The 17,275-nt window shown below is 44.2% G+C and overlaps 1 long non-coding RNA gene across 4 annotated transcripts in view; it reads left to right on the top strand.

Annotated features, from left to right (window-relative positions):
• Nucleotides 1-3,695: 3,695 nt before the first annotated feature.
• The window catches only part of LOC119037594 (uncharacterized), a 28,563-nt gene continuing 14,983 nt past the window's right edge, over nucleotides 3,696-17,275 (top strand). The window contains exons 1-4 of one of the 4 annotated variants that reach the window (XR_005080231.2): nucleotides 3,696-4,035; nucleotides 5,418-5,754; nucleotides 7,203-7,296; nucleotides 7,547-7,632. This is a non-coding gene — a long non-coding RNA (uncharacterized LOC119037594). Of the gene's footprint in view, nucleotides 4,036-5,285; nucleotides 5,755-7,202; nucleotides 7,297-7,546; nucleotides 7,633-16,296; nucleotides 16,593-17,275 lie in introns of those variants that run through there. The other 3 variants (XR_005080233.2, XR_005080232.2, XR_005080230.2) reach the window with 3 other exon arrangements.

Raw genomic sequence — 17,275 nt, 5'->3', positions numbered from 1 at the left:
GATATATTATAATAAATTGAGTTGAGATACTTAATTTTTTCTAGAAATGTGTTAATTGCCAAGCTGGTATAAGAGGTTATTGGAATTAACTATGCAATTTTTCAAACCAAATTTGAATCTTATTGTAATATATATATATATATATATATATATATATATGAATCTTTATTGTAATATAGCTTTCATTTTTTAAATGTAGTTTATGTGGGTTTTTTTTTGAAGTTCTGACCCAAGGATATGTTTGTTTCTTTTGGAGAGAGAGGACAGAAGGGAGAGAGTGAGAGAAACATGGATATGAGAGAGAAACATCAATCAGTAGTTTGAACTGGCAACCTAGGTATGTGCTCTGACCAGGGGTTGGACCGGCACACAACCTTGTGGTGTAGAGAGATGATGCTCCAACCAACTGAGCCATCTGACCAAGGCTAAATTTTAAAAAATTTGTCGATTGGTGCTCTGCTCTTAGTTAAGCCGAATTAGCAGAGAGAAACTCCATAACTGGGAGTGACGTTTTAACTCACTTTTACAGATGAGGAAGAGGACTCCTGGAGGGATTACAGTCATGCATCATTTAACGACAAGAGTGTTATGAGAAATGTGACATTAAGTGATTTAGGCGATTTTGTCATTGTGCAAATGTCATGGAATGTGATTATACAACCAGATGGTCCAGCCCACTGCACACCTGGGCTGTCAGGTGTAGCTTACTGCTCCTGGGCTACAAACCTGTGCAGTGTGTTTCTATACTGAATACTGTAGGCAGTTATAACACAATAGTAGGTATTTGTGTACCTAAACATAGAAAGAGTGAAGCAAAAATATGGCACAAAAGATAAAAATGGTGCACCTGTACGGGGTGCTTGCCATGAATAGAGCTTGCAGGACTGGACATTGGTCTGGGTGAGTCAGGTAGTGAGTGGTGAGTGAGTGTGAAGGCCAGGTCATGATTACCCACTACTGTGGACTTTATACAGACTGTACACTTAGGCTACACTAAGTTTACAAAACAACACAAAATTAAATCAAGCGGTAGAGAAAATGCCTCACCAAGAGATGCAGTAGATATGAGATTCATGAGGCTGCTGCCAGCATAACATGGCGTACTGTTTTACACCAAACTTTTTAGAAATAGAAATAGTACATTCTAAAATAATGATAAAAAGTATACAGAGTGGGACAAAAGTAGGTTTGCAGTTGTGGGATGTGAAACACAGAGTTTATTCTTGCATTATTATTTATTATTGTGTTACTTTCCATACCAATGACTGTATTTTCCATACTTAATGTGAACCTGCGTTTGCCCCACCTTGCAGCATAGTGACAACGTAAGAAGTGTACACACTCATGGAGAAGTTTCCTAAGAGTTTAAGGCAAACTGACAATATGAGCCAGGGAGCAAGAGCTCAAATGCTCCTGAGAATAACAGTTGTGCATTTCCTTTTATGCTTTTGAAATTGAGGGGAGTAGGAAGATTACATGGAGGGGGAAGAGGGCAAGGCAGGAATGGATTACAGAACGGTTGAGAAGGTCATGTGCCTCCTTCAGGGTTCCTACGCCCTGCGGGGTATCGCTCCTGGAATTTTAAAGGTGTGTGACCACCATGCACAGGAATAATGGGCAGGGTTGGCTTGAAACCCTTCACTAAAGGAGGTCTAGCCTGGGGGTGGGACTGCCCACCCTGACCCGCCCAGTTAGGGATTTATGATCAGACCACTGCGGGAGGTTACTCTCTACAGAACCCTCTTTATTTTTGTCCATGTAGTAAACACATCAACGAGTAACATGCTTGATCATCATCATCAGGCATTCTGTGCTGCACATAAGTGTGTGTGCTGTGCTTCTATAGGACAGGCAGCATGGCAGGCTTGTTTACACCAGCTTTCCCACAAAGGTAACTGATGCGCTACCAGTGTGAGGCAGCTACCAAGTAGGGAGGAGCTGTTCAGCTGTGTCATAACCTAATGGGATCATGGTCATATATTTGGTCTGTAATCTTTGGTTACACAGCATGACATCACTGTAGACAGTAATAAGAAATAGCAAACTTATTGTTTTAGTCTTTTGATAAAATTATGGAGCAGTCTTTCTGATGGAATTTAGGGCAACACTCTAACACTGTAAAAATTAACTCAGAGAGTGATTTTAATCTCCTCTGCCAAATTGTGGGGAGTTTTTCCTTTTCAGGAATTACATTTTCATGCATTCAGCTTATGGCAGCTTATTAACATGTTTAGTGGGTATTTCTTATATTTTGTGATGATTTTTTCAGCTGTTTTGCCAAAAAGTGATAGGTTTTGTTTTTTCTTTAAACATGGTCAATGACATAAATAAGAGAATGTCACATCATTAAAAATACAACTTTATAGATTTTGAGGTGTTTAGAATTTTCTCAATATTTCGAGTGACTTGCAATATGCTGTATTATTTTCTGTGGTAATATTTTAGCATGTAATTTCTGGCATGATATGAAGAGGCACCTAGAATGGCATAAATAGTATGTTTTCTGTGTCAGACATGTTGTTGGAGGTGCAGGTGAGGATAATATGGGGAAGTCCAGAAATATGTTGGAACCTGGCCCTAGACCTGGACAAGGGTTAGACCTAGAGACAGTGAAAGTGAGAGGCAGGGCAAGCAGCAGATGAGGCCACAAGAGAACCTGTGCAAACGACAGGTGCTGTGTGGTGTGAAGGGGACAGGACCAGCCACGTGCTGGGCGCACACTGTGCACTTCACAGGGGACCACACTGCTGAGAACTAGGAACACTGCAGTTACTCAAAGAAGAGCCAGCGAGAGAGACTGAAGAACTGGGAGGATCTTTTTCATCAAGGGCTGGGGTATTTCATAAAGCTTCTTCCCCAGGGTCCTTTCAACCAGGACTGATATCTACACGAGTGTCTGCAGTAGCTGGCAATAAAATACTCAGAGCTCATTCTACAAAAAAAATTAACTTCTGTGCAACGAATAAAGTTAACAGCCTCGGCCAAAGGGAAGATTGCTAAATGCAGAGGTTATGGGATGGGAATGGGATAGTCAGGGCTTAGGAGTTAATGATCAGGCTGAGTTCCTCATCACCGCTTCTTACATTCTTCTGCTTTTTAGACGTGGAAACCTTCACTTTATAAATACAGTTTACCAGACACTATTCTATTTTAAAATAAAAATTAATTATAAAGCACTTTCTAGAATATAAAACCTAATCTCTCCAGTGTTTCAACCTTCTGGGAACCGTTGGAACACTTTTATTATGGAAAATTTCAAACATATATAGGATTAGGAAAAGAAAAATATGACACCCATTGCCCAGCACTATTTAACAATTATCATCCTTTGCCAGTCTTGTTTCATGTATCTCCCTGCAAGTCCCTCACCACACACACACTCTGCCACCGGGACAGTGGAAAAGAACAGGGCCATCTGCGAATCCCAGCTCTTGCCGAACCCAGCACAGAACTGAGGCGGCCAGGTAGTCAGATAAACTCTGCAGGGAAACAAGTCCTCCCAAGGAGAAATGGCACCGATGCTCTCTCTAGCCTTTGGCGGAGCACCGAAGGAAGAGGTGGCCGCCATAAAAGCAGAGTTGAAAATACAAACAGCCAAAGATTTAACTGTAGAGGCTGACAGAATCTCGGGGAACTGCGGAGCCTCGTTCACGCACCATTCTTCTCCACTGCCCTCTCCCCGGGGCTCCCAAGAAAGACGGGGTGCGGGGAGCAGATCCAAGAGCACGCCCCTCGGTAGGACACACACGTGAAAATCTGGCACCGACTTCACTCTTCTCACGAGCACAGCAAAGCCGCCAGCAGCTGGGGGAGGGACGGGGCACACTCCGCTCGCAGGGCCCAGCCCGGCTCTGCTGCCACTGCGGGGACGACTAGCAGAGGCCCGGGCCACCGCAGGGGACTGGAGGAAACCCTTCCGCCGCCAGCCCCAGTCCCCAGGGGCTGAGGGCGGGGCAGAAGCTGAAGCCGCGGGACTCAGTGACGCAGAGAAGGGCTGAAGGCCGGAGGGTCCGGCGCTGCGGGCGCAGGGACAGAGTCAGTGGAAGCCTGCGCTCAGGCCTGCGCACCCCTTCCTTCCTCCCTCCGGGAACCAACTGCTCTTTTTGTCTCTTTTTATTTTATCTCTATCTATCTATCTATCTATCTATCTATCTATCTATCTATCTATCTATCTATCTAATCATCTATCGTCTCTCTACTTTAAAGTCAGGCCGGAGCTAGTAGTCAGATTACCTGCCCGAGGGTAGCCGGAAGCACTTAGGAAGCTTCCACCTTCGGGCAAAAACATGGAGTAGATTTAATGGCCTTTTTTCTTTTTTTTTCTTTTTTTTATTGATTATGCTGTTACAGTTGTTCTCTTCCCCCTTTCATTCCCCTCCACCCTACCCCCCATCCCCACCATTACCCCCCCTTTAGTTTATGAGCATGTGTCTCAAGTCCTTTAGATTCTGTATTTCCCATGCTATTCTTGCCCCCCCATCTATTTTCTATCTACTGTCTATGCTACTTATTTTCTGTACCTTCTCCCCCCTTCTCCTCCTCCCACTCCCCTGTTGCTAACCCTCCTTGAGATCTTCATTTCTATGTTTCCACTCCTGATCTAGCTGTCCTTTTAGTTTGAAATGTTAAAGGGACTTATCTAAGAAAAAGAAGTTAAAGAAACATGAACAGTGAAAGGACAACAAACTCACAGTTATTAACAGCCTTTTTTCTTTTGAATGGGATTGAATTCGTTATCAGTGCCTGTTTGTCGTCATTTAAAGTTGTCTGGCGCCCTCTGTCTGCCACCAATTTACTAGTTTTTCCACGCTTTCCCTCCGTCCAGTTTCCAGTTCTTTCCAACAGCAGCATCTCCTTCATCCCCCTTTATTAAAACGGTCCTCTATTGCAGCAAAAAAATGCAGGTGACAAGATTTCTAAAAGACAATTATTGGGATTAGGAATTTAATTTGAGAGTATTTAGTGTGTAAAGAGTCCTAGGCTTTGTCACATGTAAAACAAGTTAGATTTCAGTCTTCACAGATTAGGACTATGCTTATTTCACCAGTATTTTTAACTTTCTTCCATGAATTGTTTTCTAAATTTTAGATTCATCTTTAGGAAGTATCAGTTTATGGTGAATGCATACACAAAGTCATGGTCTATTATTATTTCAGTCTCTGGGTTTTTCTGAGACTGAATCACCATCATTAACTCCTCCTCAAACGTCCTTTGTACTGGTGGCTATTTTTCTTTTGGACTACGATTAGATCATAGTCAACTGTTAACTTTATTTCAGCTGCAATGTGAAGGCACGAGGGAGCAATGCCACGACCAGGTGGCCAGGAGCCTTAATTCCAGGTCTGGCAGAAGAGGCCAGAGTCAGGTGGGCAAGTTCTGTTACTAATCTGAGCAATACTTCTGACCCTAAACCCTAGCCAGAAAAGGCAGACCTCTGAAACAAAACAAAAAAGCACATGGCACATGAAGTCACAAACTGCTCCCCTTGAAAATGTCTGCGGAGCACACAGGTGGGAATTTTTTACTTTGATCGTTGTCTTGAGAAAATATGGAAAATGAATAATGAAAACGTCTAAAATATGTATTTAAATGTGCTTTTCTACTTTGCCGTGTTCGAACGTCTGCACAAGTGTCCTTGGAGGAAAACAAGGAAACAGCCTGGGATTGAGGGCCAGACGAGCGGCCGACTTTGATCCTTTGCGCAGTGACACAGAGTTCCAGGCTGGCCAAATGGGGCGAAGCCCAGTGGAGCAGGTTTGCAAAGCACTTTGAGTTATCAGAGAGGGCAGGATTAATGTTTAAGGAATAAGAATTGTGGGTCTACTGTTAACGTGATTAGAGTAAAACAGGAATTGTCGCCGACTGGAGGGAAACGCGGGGCTGAGCCCGCCAGAAGCTGCGGCAGGTTCGTGTCCCAGCCTGGGGTTGGGGGACTGGGCCCCTCCCGGGCTCTCTGTTGCGGCGGAGGGGGAGCAGCGAGGAAGGGAACTTTCTGAAGCATGTTTTCAGGGATTCCAGAATTTAAGCTTTTATTAAGGGATCCCAGGTAGGCAAACAGTTGAACACACAACTGTAAAAGTTAGGTTCGAATAGCCAGTGATAAAATGGCCTCGGTTCGAATAGTGTTCAGCGGAGTGCTGGTCTGTCCCGACCTGATGCGCCTTTCCCAGGGGCCACTTAGGGCCGGGCCACGCGCACTGTGGCCGGAGCGCTGCAGAAGGTTGTCATTCCTGCCACCACCCACCTGTGACCGAGCCCCGCTGCCAGCTCCGGCTGACCACTCCTGCAGTTTTTATGTCAGCCAACGAAAGCTGTTTGAAAATTTCCATCCTGAAGGCCAACACGTCATGGGAAACTTCGAGAAGCATTTTAATTATTAATAGAAACTCAGTTTGTTAACATCCTTAGTTTGCATTTTTGCAGCACCTTTTCTCTTCAATTAAATAAATTACCTTTTCTTTTTCTTTCTTTTAAAAAGGTATTTATTTATTTATTTTTAGAGAGGGGGAAGGCAAGGAGAAAGAGAGGGAGAGAAACATCAGTGTGTGGTTGCCTCTCACGTGCCCCCTACTGAGGACCTGACACACAACTCAGGCATGTGCCCTGACTGGGAATCGAACTGGCAACACTTTGGTTTGCAGCCTGTGTTCAATCCACTGAACTACACCAGCCAGGGCTCTTTCTTTTTGGGGTGACATTGGTTAAACATGTATAGGCTTCGGGTGTACAATTCTACAATATATCACCTATATTTTGTATGGTGTGTTCACTACCCCAAGTCAAGTCTCCTTGTAGCCCCACCGACCCCCCCCACCTTTTTCTGCTTCCCCCACCACACTTTTTCTCTGATGACCACCATCCTGTCAACTGTGCCTGAGCTTTCTTTTTTTCTTAATTAAATAGATTACCCTTTAAAAAATAACTTTTCTGCAAGGCAGAGATCAGGTGGAAGGTGAATACATTCACATACATTAAAAACAATAACCTTTTATTATTCATGTACAGGTACTGTATTGTAGGAAATAAGCAGAAACAATTATGGCATTTTTGGACTATAAGATGCACCCCTCCTTCTGAGAGAAATAACGGTTGTTAATGCTGCTACTGAGTTCTGATCACATTTACATTGGTGAACTATTATGTTATCTATGTTATTAAATATTTTAACACATTTTTTTCTATTTTCCTCCTCTAAAACCTAGGTGTGTCTTATGGTCTGAAAAATACAGTGAATGAAATTGTGCCCACCACTCAGAGATCACCACTGTTAACAGCTTACTATATCTCCTAGAAAATGTATGTACAAATAAGTAAATATAATAAATATTCTAAGTAAATATATTAATTTTAATAAATAAATATAACCAAATTCATTTATGTTTAAAATTTAATCAAAGTCAAGATGTTTTTTAAATCTTACCTGATAATGGCTTGCCTGTAACTGACGCTTACAAAGGGGAAAACTGAGGCGCAGCCTGACTGCCGGAGGGCAGGAGTCAGGGATGGACGGCAAGTGCCGTATTCTTTCTTCCTGTCACCTGTTCAGTGTCCAGATGCCCTTCACGGTCATTACTGGATAGTTGGAGAAGCCAACCCTCAAAAAAAAGGAGAGAGAATACACTGAAGATAGACAGAAATGTTTTCAAATTCTCACCAACCCAATCTGCTCGTGTGAAGAAAGCATGCGCTGCGGTCAGAAGCAGTCGTCAGCCCTCATGAAGCCTCCCACTCCAGAGTAACCAGGGGACACTGTTATGTCCCTTGGGAGTCCCGTTCGTGACGTGGGTTCTATGGATGCCGGTGGCTGGGCGTGTATGCATGGGGGCTCGCCAGGCTCACGACCCATGACCCACCACTACATATTGATCGCAACCCGGGAATCTGCCCGGGAAAGACTTTAACTGTGTCTCCAGCCTTGGAACTCCCTGATGGGCAGACTGGGCTGTCCGGGAGGCCCCGGTGGTTGGAGGGCATCTCCGGACCTCCGAGCCGGCACCGCCCGCCAGGCGGCTCTGCAGACACACTCCACACCCAGCAGGAAGCTCCAGAAGTACAGGAGACAAATCAAACCCATAGGCTCCCTTGGGTGTGAGCTAACTGCTTTGTATTTTAGACATTCAGATTCTTATTCTTTCTCCCTGCCCTGGAAAAGTATTAAATATTAATCAAATGCTCACATGGAAAGTTACAGATCCATAATTTTTCAAAGAAGAGTGAGTTAATGTGTATTTTATATGGCTGCTATTTAACAATGTATAAAAAGAAGAGGTTAGACCTGGCTGGAGTGGCTCAGTGGATTGAGAGCCGGACTTTGAACCAAAGGATCGCTGGTTTGATTCCCGGTCAGGGCGGGCACATTTCTGGGTTTGGGCCAGGTCCCAAGAAGGGAGGGCATGGGAGGCAATCACACACTGATGTTTCTCACCCTCTCCTTCTCCCTCCCTTCTACTCTCTTTAAAAGTGAATAAAAACAAACTCTTAAAAAAAAGAGAAGTGTTTAAAAAAGGAGAAGCCATTAGAAACTTGAGTTGTACAATAACACAAATCACTACGTTTACAGTAAAGGAGATTATACATAGTTACTGACATGATTAAGGATCCAGGCAGAAATTGTTAGATTACTTTTAAAAATATACTTTGAACTTTGGAATAGTTTTAGATTTCTGGAAAAGTTGCACATACGTTTGTACATACGTTTTCTGTGTGTCCGGCAGACCTTTTCTCCTACTGTTAACATTTTGCACTTACATTTATCCTTATAGTGTAGTGCCTTTGTCACAAATAATGAACACATATTGACAGATTTTTTATTACCGTCCATATTTTATTCAGAATTCCTTTGCTTTCTCACTGTCCCTTTTCTGCCCCAGAGCCCTTTCTGTGCTCTCACATCTGACAGCCACGTCTCCGCAGACTCCACCGGTGGGGACCCGCCGCTCAGACTCCCCTCCTTTTTACTGACCTAGACTGTTCTGAGGGTACCTGTCAGACACTCTGTAGCAAGTGTCTACACTTTCTGTAGAAAGTGTAGTTTGGTTTTTTGAGAGGTTTTCCCTACAATGGGTCTGGAGTTAGGGTTTCTGGAGAGGAAGACCCCCGATGTGGAGCGACATTCTCACCCTGTCCTGTGGAGGGTGCGTGGGTGGACAGGCGCGATCACTGCAGGCCAGGAGCTGATGCTGTGTTTGTCGGGCTTTTCCCTGTGAGGTTACTGTCCTACCCCAACTATACCTTCCTTGGGGGGGGGGGGGCGCTGTGCTCCACCTTCTGGAGGGGACCTTGTCCATGTAAATGATTTGGAATTCTTCTCTCTGGGGGATTTGTCTATTCTCCCCATAAATTTATTCATGGAATCCTTTATTTATACTATCAGGATAAAATCATGGATATTTATTTTTACTTTGAGTTACAATCCTCTACTGTTTTATATAATGCATTGCTCTAATTGTTCCAGTTTTGGTTATTGGGAGCTCTTTCAGGGGCCTTTATATTTTGTGTGTGTGTTTGTGTGTGTGTGTGTGTGTGTGTGTGTGTGTGTGTGAGACTTGGCACTTTCTGACTCTGTGGAAGTACAAGAGTCCTCCTGCTATCTTGAACATCCCCCCGCACAGCCCTGGGATCAGCCCTTTCTCCAGGGAGCCCAGCTTCCTCCCTCACAGGCAGCAAAGCTCCGGTCACTACTGGGCATTGTTACTTCTACGCGCTCCCGGCTTGGAGATAACTGTGTGTGCGCAGTAAGGAAAGGAATATTTCCCACTGTTCCCCCAGGTTCAGGAGCTGGATCTTACAGTAAACTAATAACACGCGGATTGAAGAGGAACACAGGTAGGTGCATGAGCATTCATCACATTTTACCGTTACCTGCACAGCAGCAATTGCAGGAAAAAATGGCCTCTCCCATCAATGAGATTTCAGTACTTCAATACCATCTGACTAGTGGGAGGGGTGGGGACATCGGCAGACTGGGGACAGTGGGCACTTTCAGGAGAGATGAGTGGGGCCGTAGAAGAGCTGGTAGGTGGGTGAATGGTAACTTCTGACAAAGTGTGTCTGGCATGACGCTGACTTCTAGTCCCTCTGCCGCGACAGGCGTCGTTGGTGTGGCCTGGTTGGTGAAACTCTCAGGAGCGGCTTTGCGACCACAGCGCTCCTCCTCTCGGAAGCCGTCCGGCAGAACCGGGAGTTCAGAGAAAGTCTCTCCTGCACTTGTTGTTTTCCAAGTTCCTCGGCTCAAAATAAAGGAAATAAGTGTGTCAAATGGCATATTTTGCGGGTGCCTAAGCTACTTAAATACTAGCTGCTTGTATACACACACATCTATGCTTCTTTCGGTATTTATTCATCTGTGGCTGTATTAAGGTAAATGTGATGTTCTTTGCCCTGTATTTAAATTTAAAAGTTGGCAGCAGACCGTGCCTCGCAGCAAGTTTAATTTCAGTCTTGCTAAGATCATACGCACCTAATCTACTGCAGAAAATCGTTATCCAGTCTCTAGGCCAACTCTGAGGATTGGGCCGCACTGATGAACACAGTTCTGTAGGAGCAAATCCCTGCCCAGAACTGAAGGAGCAGTGAATCTTCAGGTAAACAGGGTGGATGGCAAGGGAGACGTAGGTACAGTGTTAGGGTTCATGAGAGCCACTTCTCCTGGTGTGAACATTTCCAACAGCCACTGGTCCAGGAAGGGGCTGATCCGGTGAACAGCTGGGTTGGCGCAGTGTGTTTTACCCGTCTGGCAGGTAGGAAGCAGGAACCCCTAGCCCTTGGAAATGGCATCAGGGGAGCACCTGCAACTTAAAACAGGTGTTGATGTTCGGGTCTTTTGCGTCTAAGTCTTTCTGCATTGCAGAAATGATGTCTGCTCTGTTTAGCCTGAGGCCTTTTCGGGCCAGGTTCCTGAGGAAGCCCGTCGCGCACCTGGGTCAGTGTCTGCGCCGCAGATGGAGCCGTGGCGCACCGGGAGAAACGGCTGGGGAGGCCTGTGTGTGGCCAGCACCCGCTGTATCTTAGTATCTGATAAAAATATCCACAGCAAAACTGACCAGGAAGGAAAATGTGGGAGAACCAGTTTGGAAATGCACCAGAAGCCAGAGGTAAAGACTCCATAGCTCATTACACCACATTCATATCTGTAAACACCTGAATTGAGAAAGTTTCACTTTGCCGGTGGAGAAAAGTACTTGAGAGAAAAGGAAATAGGAGCGGAAAACCCAACAGAACTGTGTAACTGAAGACTTGAAAAATAAACCTGGCTCAAATTTATAACAGGTTTTAGCATGTTGTCACGGTTTAAAAAGATAAGACTTTTTGAAGATATGGATAATACTTTTAAGCACTATGTATTACTAGTCTTCACTGGCTTACATGATCTACCTGCACATAGAATGTACCCATGTGTCCTGGCATGTACTGAATATTTAACGTGAGAGTGCTAGTGTGCAATCATATTTCTTTCCACAACACATCTTTAGTGCGCATTGAAAACATTACATAACATAAACAAACAGATTAGTCTGGAACTTCACTTCGGAATCAAATCAAGATACTGTTTGTGATTCTATAAACATAGCATAATATCTTGGTTTATACAATGGAGTACAACTTAGAAAAGTATTTTCTTTTTTTTTAGATTTTATTTATTCATTTTTAGAGAGGGGGAAGAGAAGGAGAAAGGAAGGGAGAGAAATATCAATGTGTGGTTGCTTCTCATGTGCCCCATACTGGGGACCTGGCCTGCAACCCAGGCATGTGCCTTGACTGTGAATCGAACCGGTGACCCTTTGATTCACAGCCTGTGCTCAATCCACTGAGCTATACCAGCCAGGCTTAGAAAACTATTTTCAAAATTGACTTTGTTTTGTGAATTTCCGAAGCAAAGCAGAATTGTGTTGGTGAGGGTGACTCCACACCTAACTTCACTGAAGTGAAAAAAAAGCAGCAGCAGGTCACAAGAGTGTCGTGACAGCTGCAGAAGCTTCTCTTCAACTGCTTAGGGCCTTCTCTTCCTATTTTTGTGGTCATTTTGATTCACGAAGCACCAATAGTTCAAATTTGTAAGAGACCTCACAAAGATTTAATCATGAGGAATCAGGAATTGGCAACAATAACATAATCAGATCTTTAAAAAATATTTTTATTAAAAATATTTTTATTAATTATGCTATTACGGCTATCCCATTTTCCCCTCCCCTTTATTCCTCTCTACCCTGTAATCCCCCTCCCACCTATTATTTTTCTTAGATAAGTCCCCTTACATTTCATATAATAAGGGCTTGGTGATAATGAACTTCTTTAACTTGGCCTTATCTGGGAGGCACTGTATCTGCCCTTCCATTCTAAATGATAGCTGTGCTGGGTAGAGCAATCTTGGATGTAGGTCCTGCCTTTCACGACTTTGAATACTTCTTTCCAGCCCTTTCTGGCCTGCAAGCTTTCTTTTGAGAAATCAGCTGACAGTCTGATGGCAACTCCTTTGTAGGTAACGGTCTCCTTTTCTCTTGCTGCTTTTAATATTCTCTCCTCTTTATTCTTGGCTAATGTAATTGTGATGTGCCTTGGTGTGTGCTTTCTTGGGTCAAACCTCCTTGGGATTCTCTGAGCTTCCTAGACTCCCTGGAAATCTATTTCCTTTGCCAGATGGGGAAGTTCTTCTTTATTATTTGTTCACATAAGTTTTCAATTTCTTGATCTTCCTCTCCTCCTTCCGGCACCCCTATGATTCAGATGTTGGAATGTTTAAAGTTGTCCCAGAGGTTCCTAAGCCTCTCCTCATTTTTCTGAATTCTTGTTTCTTCATTCTTTTCTGGTTGAATGTTTATATTTTCCTTCTGCTCCAAACCATTGATTTGAGTCCTGGTTTCCTTCCTGTCACTGTTGGTTTCCTGTACATTTTTCTTTATTTCACTTTTTATGGCCTTCACTTCTTCCTTTATTTTGAGATCATACTCAGTCATTTCTGTGAGCTTCCTGATTGCTAGTTTTTGGACTCTGCATCTGCTAGGCTGGCTATCTCTTCATTGCTAAGTTGTATTTTTTCTGGAGCTTTGATCTGTTCTTTCATTTGGGCTGTATTTTTTCACCTAGGTGCACCTGTTATGTAGTAGGGGCCGGAGCCATAAGTATTTTCTTAGGCAACCCCCATCTCAGAGCTATGGTGCTATGTGTGGGGGAGGGAGCAGAGAGGGAACAGTGCTACTTGCTCAGCCCTCTGGCTTTCGGTCACTTTCCCCACTCCCCACAAGCAAATTGAGCCCTTCTGGTGCTGATTCCCAGGTGAGTGGATTTGTGTACAGTCTAGGACCCTGTGGGTCTCTCCAATGAACTCTCCTTGAGGCTGAGAGTTTCTCCTGCCACCACAAGCCCCCATGGTTTTTCCAGTCAGAGGCTTTGAGGCTTTATTGCCCCATGCTGGAGCTCTGGTTGCACGGTCTGTCTCGCTGCCCTGTTGTTCCTCCTGGTTTCTCTGCATGCAGATGTGGGACTTCCCACTCCACCAGCCACCACCTTTGCTGCTCCATGAGCTGCTGTATTGCCTGCCCCACTCCTCCAGCAGCTGCCTTGCTGTGAGTCCTCTTCACTCCGGCTGCCTGTCTCTGCCCCTCCCACTGGTCTGGATGAATGTTTTGTCTTTAATTCCTTGGTTGTCGGACTTCCATACAATTCAATTTTCTAGCAGTTCTTGTTACTTTTTGTTTTTCAATTTGTTGTTGTCCTTTTTTTGGTTGTGTGAGGAGGCAAAGTGTACTACCTACACCTCCATCCTGGCTGGAAGTACAAAATAATCAGATCTCTTATGGCTGTTAATGTTTGAGCTTTCTGTGGATAGTGAAGAACATCCTCTCTTATGTGTGAATGTTTATATTTAATAATAATGAGTAGTGTTTATTTGCTATGATTGTAAGGTGCTAGCTAAGATATGCAATAACGTACTCAGTCATAACAATTACCCTATTTTTATAGGTGAGAGTCTTGGAGTTTAAAGAAATGTGCTTAGGACTCATATAAATTGTACATTTATTAACTGGAGTCTTATATCCAAGTCTGACATAAAGAGACACTCTTATCTGAACATTGGTTTGCATGTTGTCCAGAGGTTTTACTGTAACTAAAGGGAGAAGTTAAGGCTCAAAGCTGCTACAGTTTTGCTGATTGGCTCGGGGCCATTGTTTCTCTTGATCTTGCTTACTCCTCAGATTCCAGAGATAAAAATAGCAGCTAAAATTACTCTTAAGGGTCCCCAAAATATTCTGAGCCAAGCCTGGAGAAAGCTCTTTTCAAGTGCCTACTGAATTACCAAATATGGCCACTGAGATCTTTTGTGCTAAAAATATATAGAAAAGTAATGATTAGGGCCAAATCTCTAAGTCATAAATCAATTGCAATAGTGCGTTGAGTGGACAGAGGAGGGGATAAGGTTTCTGTACAAGTGAGTTCTGCTCGGCCATTGCAATTCCTAGTTTAAGCTTGCTCTAGAAGTCTGAAAATTCAAAATGCTTTGGAACTTGGGAAAGCTGGCAAAAAGCACAGACTTACCTATGTCTGGAATGAAACGTACCCAGCTCCCCAGACAAACACTGGCTATGGTTTGTCCTGATGTCTTGTGAGGCCCTATCCAATGGACTTATTAGTTCAGAAAGGGCCTTGTAAGACATATTAAGGAGTAATAAGGGCATCAAGAGCCACTGAAAAAATTCAGGCCAAGAAGATCTGAGTTATGTTTTAGAAGTATTTTTCTAACTATAAAGTGGAAAAACGAAGGCAGGAAAATCAGTTAGCATTCTGAGGTGACCATCTAGGTGAGATGGTGGTGGTGTGGATTAAGGCAGTGATGCTGGGAATGGAAAGAGCAGGAAGACTAAAGACACATCTAGGAAGCAAAAGAGACTTGGTTGTTGGTGACATGTAGGCAGTGTAGGAGGGGATGGAGTCATTTGCTGAGATTGGAAATGCAGGTACCTTCAGTCCTGTATGGCTATGTACCTTAGACACACAGGTCTGAAGGTACAAACACGGAGCAGGCAATTGAACGTGTGGGCCTTATGTTCTGCACTGTGCTCTGAACTGGAGATGCAGACTGGGGTGTGGTTAGTATGGAAGGTGACTGCAGCCATGGGAGGCGAGACGTTGTCCAAGGTGATGTAGAGAGTGATGAGGGAGCAGGCTGTCGGAACCCAAAGAACACCAAAAAATAAGGGTTTGACTAAAAAGTAAGAGTTACCAAATACCCCAAGTCCAGTAATAACACCGAAGTCATACTTTGTACATCAGTTTATATTCTCCTCGGCCAAGTCTTTTACTAGAAGTGCTAGCAGGTATGAAACTGGGATTTTCTTCTATTCTTTCAGCTTGTAAAGCAATGAATTGTCAATGAAAACACTTTAAGTAACCTGTAATCAATAAACATTTGTAAGATAATGTAAAATGTAAATGCTCAAGCCAAACAAACAGCCTTGGTGGCTCAGCCCAGGCATTGACTGTGCAGCCTCCCACCCCACAGTAGGGCTGCGTTCAGGCTGCCACCTGCTTGCGGGCCTGCGTGTGGCCCTCCTTCCCTGCGGACCCAGCTCCTGGCCGCCCCCAGAGGCTTCTCTGTTGAAAGCATGCGATCCATAGAGAGATGATGGTCAGAAGACTACCTGGTCAGGACTTCCACATGGAAAAGACCCCCGGACAGTGTTGGCTAGGTCAGTGGGGACTTGCCTCAGTAGCTTCCTTTTTTTTCAGGAGGCGCAGCAGTGGGAATGTGGCCGGTAGAGTGGCTGATCGGTGGGGTGTTGATACAGGTTTAACAACTGGCCGGACAGGGGAAGGAGCCCTGATCCGTTGTATTCGCCAGTTGTTACAGTGTAAATACTCCTGCCCCAGACAATTTCAACTTGACATCCCCGAAGGCGAAGCCTGGGAAGGTATCTGCACAGAGGCCAGGTTGGCCTGGGTGCCCGCGGGACCCAGAACCAGCAGTGGGAGATGCCTTGTGTGTGGCAGCTGAAGACGCAAGAGGAAGGAATTGTACAAAATAATGAGTTTTGGTTTTTTTAATATTTTATTTATTTATTTTTAGAGAGAGGAAAGGGAAGGAGAAAGAGTGGGAGAGAACCATCAATGTGTGGTTGCCTCTCATGTGTCCCCTACTGGGGACCTGGCCTGCAGTCCAGGCATGTGCCCTGACTGGGAATTGAACCGGTGACCCTTTGCTTCACAGGCCCACGATCAATCCACTGAGCTACACCATCCAGGGCAAATAATGAGTTTTTACTTAAGGAAAATTGATTTATTCATCTCTTTTTACCCCTGCAGCCACCTACCCCTCTGATATTTACCCGATGCTCTGCTCCAATGAGGTGAGTGGGAGAAGACTGCGAACATGACACAGTCCTTGCACTCAAGGAGCTGGGTTGACAATGTGGTGACTAATGTATGAAGAAGAGCAGCCACTGAGACCGGCCCCAGGGGCCCAAGGAAACAGCCGCCTTGTTCATCGGAGTTCAAGGAAGCCTTCACCTGCAGATCACAGTCAGCAGCTGGATCTTGGCAGGGAAGCAGATGTGCACTGAGGACGGAAGACTCATCTCTTCTGTAAACTTATTTAACTAGTAAGTGCTTTCCTTTTCTCCTCATCTGACTGTATTTTCATGAACAGGAGTGGTCCCAGCAGCAAGGTTAGTTTTCACTTTGCTGTAGTCCTCCAGGTTTCTCCTGCCTACACTTTCTTGTTCCTTAACCTTCATCACCCTCAAATTCATCTGCTGGGTAATACTTTCTTACTTGGTTCTTCTTTCTGTCCTCAGTCTTCTGTGTCTTCTCATCTCTCTTCCAGCTGTGCTCCAGTTCTGTGCCCCCACAGCATGCTCAGGTGGGTCACAGATGCACTCAACTCCTCCTCTTGCTCTTACCCCATCTCTCTGTTGGACTAAGAACTTCTCCAGGGTTATCACTAAGGCCACAGGTGCATCTTGGTTGCTTTCCCCAGTATTATCTTGTGGGAAAGATTCTTAAAATTTTGATTCTCTCTTATACTATAGGTAGAAATGTAAATTGGTAAAATAGTTGATGAATAACTTGACAGTTCTTCAAAAAACCAAAAATGCATGTATTTTTTCATCCAGGAATTCCACTTTCTAAAATATAACTTAAAGAAATATTTACATGTTTGCACAAAGATGACAGCATGAAGATATTCATGGTAGCATAAATTTGCATTTTGGAAAAAAATCTTGGAAAAACCTACATACCTATGAATAGGACTCAGGTTAAACAAATCATGGTACATATATAT

The sequence above is a fragment of the Artibeus jamaicensis genome, unplaced genomic scaffold (assembly GCF_021234435.1).
Source record: "Artibeus jamaicensis isolate MK-2021 breed Jamaican fruit bat unplaced genomic scaffold, CSHL_Jam_final scaffold_537, whole genome shotgun sequence".
Lineage (NCBI taxonomy): Eukaryota > Metazoa > Chordata > Mammalia > Chiroptera > Phyllostomidae > Artibeus > Artibeus jamaicensis.
Note: the sequence above shows the minus strand (reverse complement) of the source record. Positions and strands in the feature narration are given on the sequence as shown.